The sequence below is a fragment of the Cibotium barometz genome, chromosome 58 (genome assembly GCF_041138505.1).
Source record: "Cibotium barometz isolate CiBa-2024 chromosome 58, ASM4113850v1, whole genome shotgun sequence".
In the NCBI taxonomy this organism is placed as follows: Eukaryota; Viridiplantae; Streptophyta; class Polypodiopsida; order Cyatheales; family Cibotiaceae; genus Cibotium; species Cibotium barometz.
The window spans coordinates 10,561,015-10,568,723 of record NC_141103.1 but is presented as its reverse complement, the minus strand read 5'-3'; positions in this window follow the sequence as shown (position 1 = coordinate 10,568,723).

Sequence of the window (7,709 nt, the reverse complement as noted above, 5' to 3'; positions counted from 1 at the left end):
GCGGGAGGTCTTACCTCTTGCCTTATTCTGGACAAGGGTAGTGTCTGTTCCCATTTTTACACTGATGTAATGTGCCCAATACATAATGCGTATAGCATTCATTTTCATGCACATTCCAAATGCAACTCTGGCTGTGAATAATCTTGAATTTGAGTGATATTTATAGGCATTAACCAAGGGTTAAATGCAAAATGATGATTTTCATAAATTTTATCAGCACAATTTTACCAGAAATTTCATTAAATCAAGGGTAACCAATTTGTACGGGATGGTTGGAGTATCAAACCAACTCCGAATTGCAATCTGAAGTTATAGGGATGTGTATCAGATACCTAATGGTTAATTTGAACCCTCAATTGCACCAAAATACAGTGATTAGCACTGATTAATTAATGCTCTGTTTTGTGTGCAAAAAATGGAGTATGCGGGGAGTCCAGATCTAGTGCCTTCCACTTCAAATGAGCTCAAATGCTTTCAAAGGCATCAATAGCAATGAGTCTAGTAGAGGATTAAGCCAAGAAACACAAGATTTGACCAAATATTGAAAGCTTAATCTCTGTTTTACCAAAGTCACCTGTAGATTTGATGAAGAGCTTGGATCTCACTGTAGACTTGATGAAATTGAATTCTGTCTTCACCAGCTTGTAGAGCATGCTTGATTACCCCTTGGGCTAGGAGGAATTAGAAGGATTTGACTTGATGAAGTAGCAATGGCAAAAATACTTCAGAAAAATGGCACCCAGCAAATCTGCGATTTCTCCCTCATCGCTTGACGGTTTGCGCTTTTGTTTGGATAGGATTGAAGAGCTTTGAGGTGGCTACCATATGCTAGAAGGGCTTGCCCTAATTTTATGTGTGCAAGGTGCTAGAGACCCTCCACCACTGGCTGGGGGTGAAGGGGGAAGTGAAAAGCTCACTAAAAATTTGATTTTTTGCTAATTATCTACTAATCCTAATTAATTAACTAATGGGCTCATAAACCTAATTGATTCTAGGCATGGCTCTGATACCATATTGAAATTTGAGCATAATGATGAGCTATGGTGGATCAAACACTAGAATCAACATCATTAACAAAGTGATTAAAAAATAATTAAGACGTAATTAGTGGGTAATTAGCAAATAGATTAATGTAGACATGGATACTCAAAAACCAGCAAATTCTCATTAGGGCTATGCCTCAATTTATAGAGTTTATATCAAGCAACAAATCCCATTGATTTCTCTATGCCTCAATTTATAGAGTTTATATCAAGCAACAAATCCCATTGATTTCTCTATGATTCACTCCCAGAATATCTCCACCTCTTGCTTGATTCTCTCCACCTCTTCTCTTTTCCCTGATTATCTCCCAGAATAACTCCACACTCCTAAATTCTCTCATGCTACCCTTTATTCTCTCCCAGTAGATTCTTCTCACCTTTTCACAGGTTCTTTCACAATTACATCTTCTCTTTTACAGCCTCTATCCAAGAGCTTGTTCCCGCACACACCCTATTCACTTGTATTTTCAACATAAACGAGCTGTGAATTTATCAAAGGATCCATCTGCCTTTGTTTTAGTCTTGTAAACTCACTTATTTTTTATAGGAGTACGATCAGAAGGTAGATTGGTAGGAACCCATGTACCTTTCGAGATCAAAGACTCATATTCAGCTTCTATGGCTTCCTTCCATTGTTCCTTTTGTGGAGAGGACATAGCTTCTGCATAAGTTGAAGAATCTTCACAAACAACCAATACGTGATTAAAGGTTTCAAGATCATCATCATATACATGATTTGCACCATGCTCAAGTTCAATAGGAAGATCAACATAGATATCAAGATCTGTAGCAATCTCCTTTAAAACCATAGGAGGATGAACATCAATAGACTTGTCTCTAATATCCATCCAAAGAGTGTTGTCATCATCATGCAAATCATTGTCCAAAAGTAGAAAAGGAAAAGAAGTGAGTAATGTTTTTGTATCATCAGCATCATCTGTGGACCACAAACCTCCCATCAATTGCTCATTGAATATAGCATCTCGACTAACAATTGCCTTTTGAGAACTTGGATTGTAAAACTTGTAACCCTTTGAGTTGTCAGAATAACCAATAAAAATAACCTTCAAACCTGAAGGTTCTATCTTGTGTCGTGTCTCTTTTGGGACATGAATATAAGCAATACACCCAAAGACTTTGAAATGTGAAACAAAAGGAGTTTGGCCTATCCAAGCTGTGATTGGAATCTTACCAAAAGGTGCAGTAGTTGGAAGATGATTTTGAACAAAAACGGCTGTCAATACTGCTTCTGCCCAAAAAGAGCGAGATAATCCAGAATGAATAAGCATGCATCTGATTACATTCAAAATTGTATGATTCTTTCGCTTTGTAACTTCATTCTGTTGGGGAGAATATGGAATGGTGTACTCATGGTGGATGTCGTGGTTGATGCAATGATCATGAAATAAGTTGGAAATATATTCACCACCATTATCACTTCGAAGAATTTTGACTCTTCGACCAGTGTGATTCTCCACAGATATTTGGTACCTCTTAAATGTGTTAAATGCTTCTGATTTATGTCATAGCAAAAAGACATTTGTATATCGTGAATAGTCATCAATAAAAGTAATAAAGTAACGGTAGCAAGACTTGGATGGAGGAAAGGGTCCACAAATATCAATATGAATGAGATCCAAAAGATTATTTGAATGAATATTTGTAGACATTGGAAATGGCTTACGATGATGTTTGCCTAGAGCACAATATTCACATATCCCCATATGCGGGTGAGATTTGAGGTCCATACCTCTCACAAGATCATGATAATGAATATCAAGAAGCTTTGAGAAATTTGAGTGAGCAAACCGATGATGCCATAGCTTACAATCCAGATCTCCTAGAGCTGTAACAACATTTGCAACATCCTCATTCAATGAAAGTTCAAAGAGATTACCATGTCGAGGAGCAACTGCAATAGTGGTGCCATCCTTTTTGATGCGACACTTTGTATTATCAAATCCAACAAATAGACCAAGATCCACAAGCCGCACAACAAAAAGTAAGTTTCTTTGTAAATCAGGAACATATAAAACTCCTCGCAGTATTTTGGTTGAGGAAGAAGTTCCCAAATACAAGTCACCAATACCCATTACTTGGCAAGTTGTATTATCAGCAGCAAGAAAAACCACTTTCTTGATAGGAATTGGATGATAATTGTGTAACCCATTGCAATTGATATGTCATGTTGCCAGTAGCACCAAAATCAACAATAAAGAGAGAACCATCATGAACATGTAGTACCTTTTCTAGAGAGACATCATAATGAACCAAATTAGCCTCTTGATGAACATTGTCTTCATCATGAGGATTTTTTTGAGTAGCATAAGCTTGATTTCGAGCTTCATCATAACGCCTCTTGAAGCATCGATTGGATGAATGCCTTGTGCTCCCACAATATTCACACAGGTTGCAGAAGAGGAAGAACCCCTTGATAAACGAGGTTGCTTATTTGTAATACTGTGTTCTTCATCATACTCTCGTGCCCAACATTCAGATACCAAGTGACTAGTTTTCAAATGAGAAGAATTACCTCCTCTTTGGAAGCCACGAGATGTAAATTGGGAGGAGGAAGAAGGGCGTTGCTGAAATGGACGTCTTCGAACAGCAAAGGCTGCCTCTGATTCTGTGTACTCTTGGGCAATCATGATCGTTTTATGAGTTACCGACGTCTGACAATCATGACATTGAGAATATTCAATCAAAGAAATACATGTATGCTCAAAGTCAATTCCATCCTTGTTAGATAATATAGTGACAATATTATCATACAACTTAGGATCCTTCACCGTATCAAGAAGGTGTGTAACCAATTGAGTTCGAGGAATAGGATCCCCTGCAGGCAGAAAGTTGATTCATAATACCTTTGAATGATAGACATGGATGTACTTGCCTTGAATTGAAGCTTGCCCAGAAGATTACGGAGATACAGAATCTCTGTAACAGTTTTCTTCTCAAACATAGTGATAAGATAGTCCCATATAGCATATGACGTGGACAACGGATAAACATCTAGCGAGTGAATCGTTAAGGGCACAAAGTATATACCGACGAGCAGTCTTATCATGATGATGAATCCAGTGTGCATGATCAATTTTCCACTGTTCAAAAATAGGACCTTCGGTAATAATAACATCATTCTAAAGTGGATCAATAGGTTGAGGAGGGCATGCAAGAATACCAAGAACAATATCTGCCAATTCGTCTCCTTCCAAAATCAATAGCATCTTATATTTCCAACCAGGAAATCCTTGGCCTTGGAAAAGAGAAACAGAACACTGTTCAGAAGGAAATCCGTTAACAAGTATGGTGTTTGCCATGTTAGGTTGTGAGAACACGTACAAGAAAAGGTCGCAAAACTAGCAGACCATGTATGAGATATGAGAAACGTAGCCAAAAATAGGCATGCACCAGACACGACGAGCATAAAGTGATCATGTAAAGAATAGAACGTGAATCAAAATTAGAACTCTAAAAGTGGAGACCCGTGTCTCATGCACGTAAGCAAACTTAGAGGTCCATAAAAGACGAAAATAATAATAAGAAAAAGCACCGCGTTAAGAAAAAAAGCACCGCGTTATGATGCAACTTACACGGCAAGTTTTGTATCTAATTGTAGCTTGTATAGCAAGCATCTGTTTAAAGCTTTCACGGAAAGCTTTGATGATCAAATCCTGCTTATGACTCAGAGACTACCTGTTTGCTCTCACAAAGAACCTGTTTTACTGTTTTAGATGTAGTTTCCTGAACTGTCCTAACTTTTGACTCAGAACTCGGATTGACAAACCGTTTTGATAGGATTCACCAGCACTGTACCATCTACGCACGATTAAGAAACAATTATAATTACAACAACTGGAGCTCTAAAATCATAGAGGCAACATATAATCAAAGAACCAATCAACCCTACACAAAACTGTTACCAAAGATCAATCTTGTAAGACTTGAAATAATAATCATAAATTGAACAAGAAGATGTAGATGCTTCCCTTATGATTACAATCGCTCTAATACCATGTTGAGAGAGGGAGAGAGACGAGACAAGAGACACCACATATGCTCCACAAGAATGAATCATATTAGTCACAAGTCACATATATATAGGCAAGACCTAGAGTGAGTTAGGGCTAGCTATATATAGCTCCAACATTAATAGCATGTAACGATACAAGAAATTTTTGAATACAATCTCAGGATTCTTTGTCCCTGAGTAATTTATTGCTAACATGGTGTGCTAGTTGCTTGAATCTAAGTAGAAAATGTTTTTCATACTCATCTAACTCCTCGAGATTCTCTATACTTGAGGATAGAGCATTAGGAGTGTATGCAAGAAAGTAAGCTCTCCTAGAAGCTCTTAAGCCAGGGTAGTATCCACAAATATCTACTGCACTTACTTTCTCTACAAGAATTATCTTATCGTATGTCTTGGGTATTATTGTACCGCCAAGAAAGCGGGAGAGTGTATTGAACAAGAAATTTGCTATTTTGCTGGCATCCTCTTGTCCACCCACTCTCGTGTAGAGTCCTCTAGCTTATCAAAATCGTGATTCTCCTGAAACTTTTTGAAAGACTAATTGTCCGGGACTAATCCATCCTCCCTATACTGCCTTGCCTTATTTGAAACACTTCCTTAGACAGTCTTTGCCATCAAAATTCAACTCGAGGGCCTCATCGTCACTAGAGTCCTCTGAAACAAATCCCTCCTCTCCATCATAAAAAGTGACTATGGCAGGTAGAGCGTAGTCTTCATGTATCCTAAATGTATTCTGTAAGAAGGCACTCAAAAGGAGATACACCTTCCCACCAATATTGAACTCTGGGAGTACAGCCAGGATCAGCTGGCTGTCTTCTACATTGAACTCCTATAGATCATCTGGCATCTTCAAACCTTATCTCGTGAGTCCTACAAGGTCTAGGGTCTTTGCTTCTTCTGCCTCCCATTCAAGCTAGACCTCATTAACAACCTCTATGTCTTGGTCATTAGGCCGGCTGGTCTCATCTGTAGGCACATCCTCATCAACAGTCTCCTCATAGAACACCTCTTCCCCTAATCAAGGGAAAATAGTGTATAGATAGTGAAGGAAGCATAGAAATCCAATCGATTCCTCCAGCAACCTACAGTGCCTAGGGTGGATGGGGCATGTTGCTTTGCAGCCAGATGGAAGTTGCAGATACCTTTTTTGGAGAAGATTCTAGTACTTGGAACTTGGAGAGGAATCCATTAACACTAGTTTGGTACCAAAACAGGACACTTGAGTGTCCTTTTTTGGGGGTTGCGAAAAAAAATCAAACTCCTAATGTAGGCTTTAAAAACCAAAATGCTTCATTGGGCATGTAGAACATAACCCTATGCTTATGTAAAAAATGCTAAACATATAAAATGCCTTTTTATTTGGAAGTACATAAGCAACAAAGTAGCATATGTCTTGAAAATGAACATTTTTTTAGGATTTTTCAGGATTTTTCCAAATATGCAAGCATCATTCTCTCAAAAAAAAAATCCAATGATATCAATAGCATTTTTCCCAAGATATTTTGATAGCATACATCAGTCCAAGGAGGTAGAAGTTCACCAAAAAAATCATTTTCCTTTCCTAGAATTTTTTCCAAAAAATTTGTATAAAATCAGCAAAAGTAACGCGTATTATCAAAACTCAATCACGCCACTAAAAAAAATTGTAGCCATATCAAGGAGAATGTTGATTATTGGTTTTCATGCTTGAGATGAGATAAATAAGCCATAATTTGATGCGTATGACACTAACTTAGCCTCCACTTAAGTAGGTTCTTATCGCCTAGTTCTAAAAAAACTGTAAAAAACAAAAATACAAAATTTGATCATCTTTTTTCAAAAACTAATCATAACTATGCTTGCACAAGTAGTCTACACCTATAGTTACAACAAATAATGCACTTACATAGCTTTCCCCTTTGATGAAAATCAAAATTAGGCTCATAATTAGACATTTTACGTATTAAAAACAGGTTGCGCAAAAGGCCATGTATGAGAAGAGGCCCAAAAAGTGGCTCTAAAGTTTTGGAAAATTCAAAACAAAGTAGTATTTACCCTACATAACATGGGTGCACCTCAAGTTTTACATTATTAGCTTGCATATGGAAGGAGAAAAATTCATGCTCCACCTGTATAAAAAACATCATTTCAATATTAACAAGTCAAAAATTTATCCAATAATTATTGTTTGATGATTCCAAGATTTAGTTTACATCATGGGCTTTCCATCAAGCCAAGTTTCATGATCAAACTATGTCCCTTCTAAAAGTTATGTACAAATTACTACTATTTTGAAAACAACAAAAAATCATGCGTTTTATCAGCATGTGTCTAAGAAAATTAAAATATTGCCTTGCAAAAGCTAAGAAAAGTGCAATTTAAAAAATCTCAAATTTTTTTTTGGGTCTTGAGGAACATCTGTGGATGTTAAGCATTTCAAAACTCTTAATAGATTGTCCACAAAAATTCAAGAAAAATGCTAACTTTCAGGACACTTCAGGACACTTTAGTGTCCAATTACAGAACTAGTGTTAAATGTACGTAAGCTATCCCACAAATAGGGACTCTCCCATTCCTGAGAGAAGCTTCAAAATCAGACCTGTCCTTTGATAAAAACTCTGCATGCTGCTCCAAAATTAACGAAATGTCAAGTG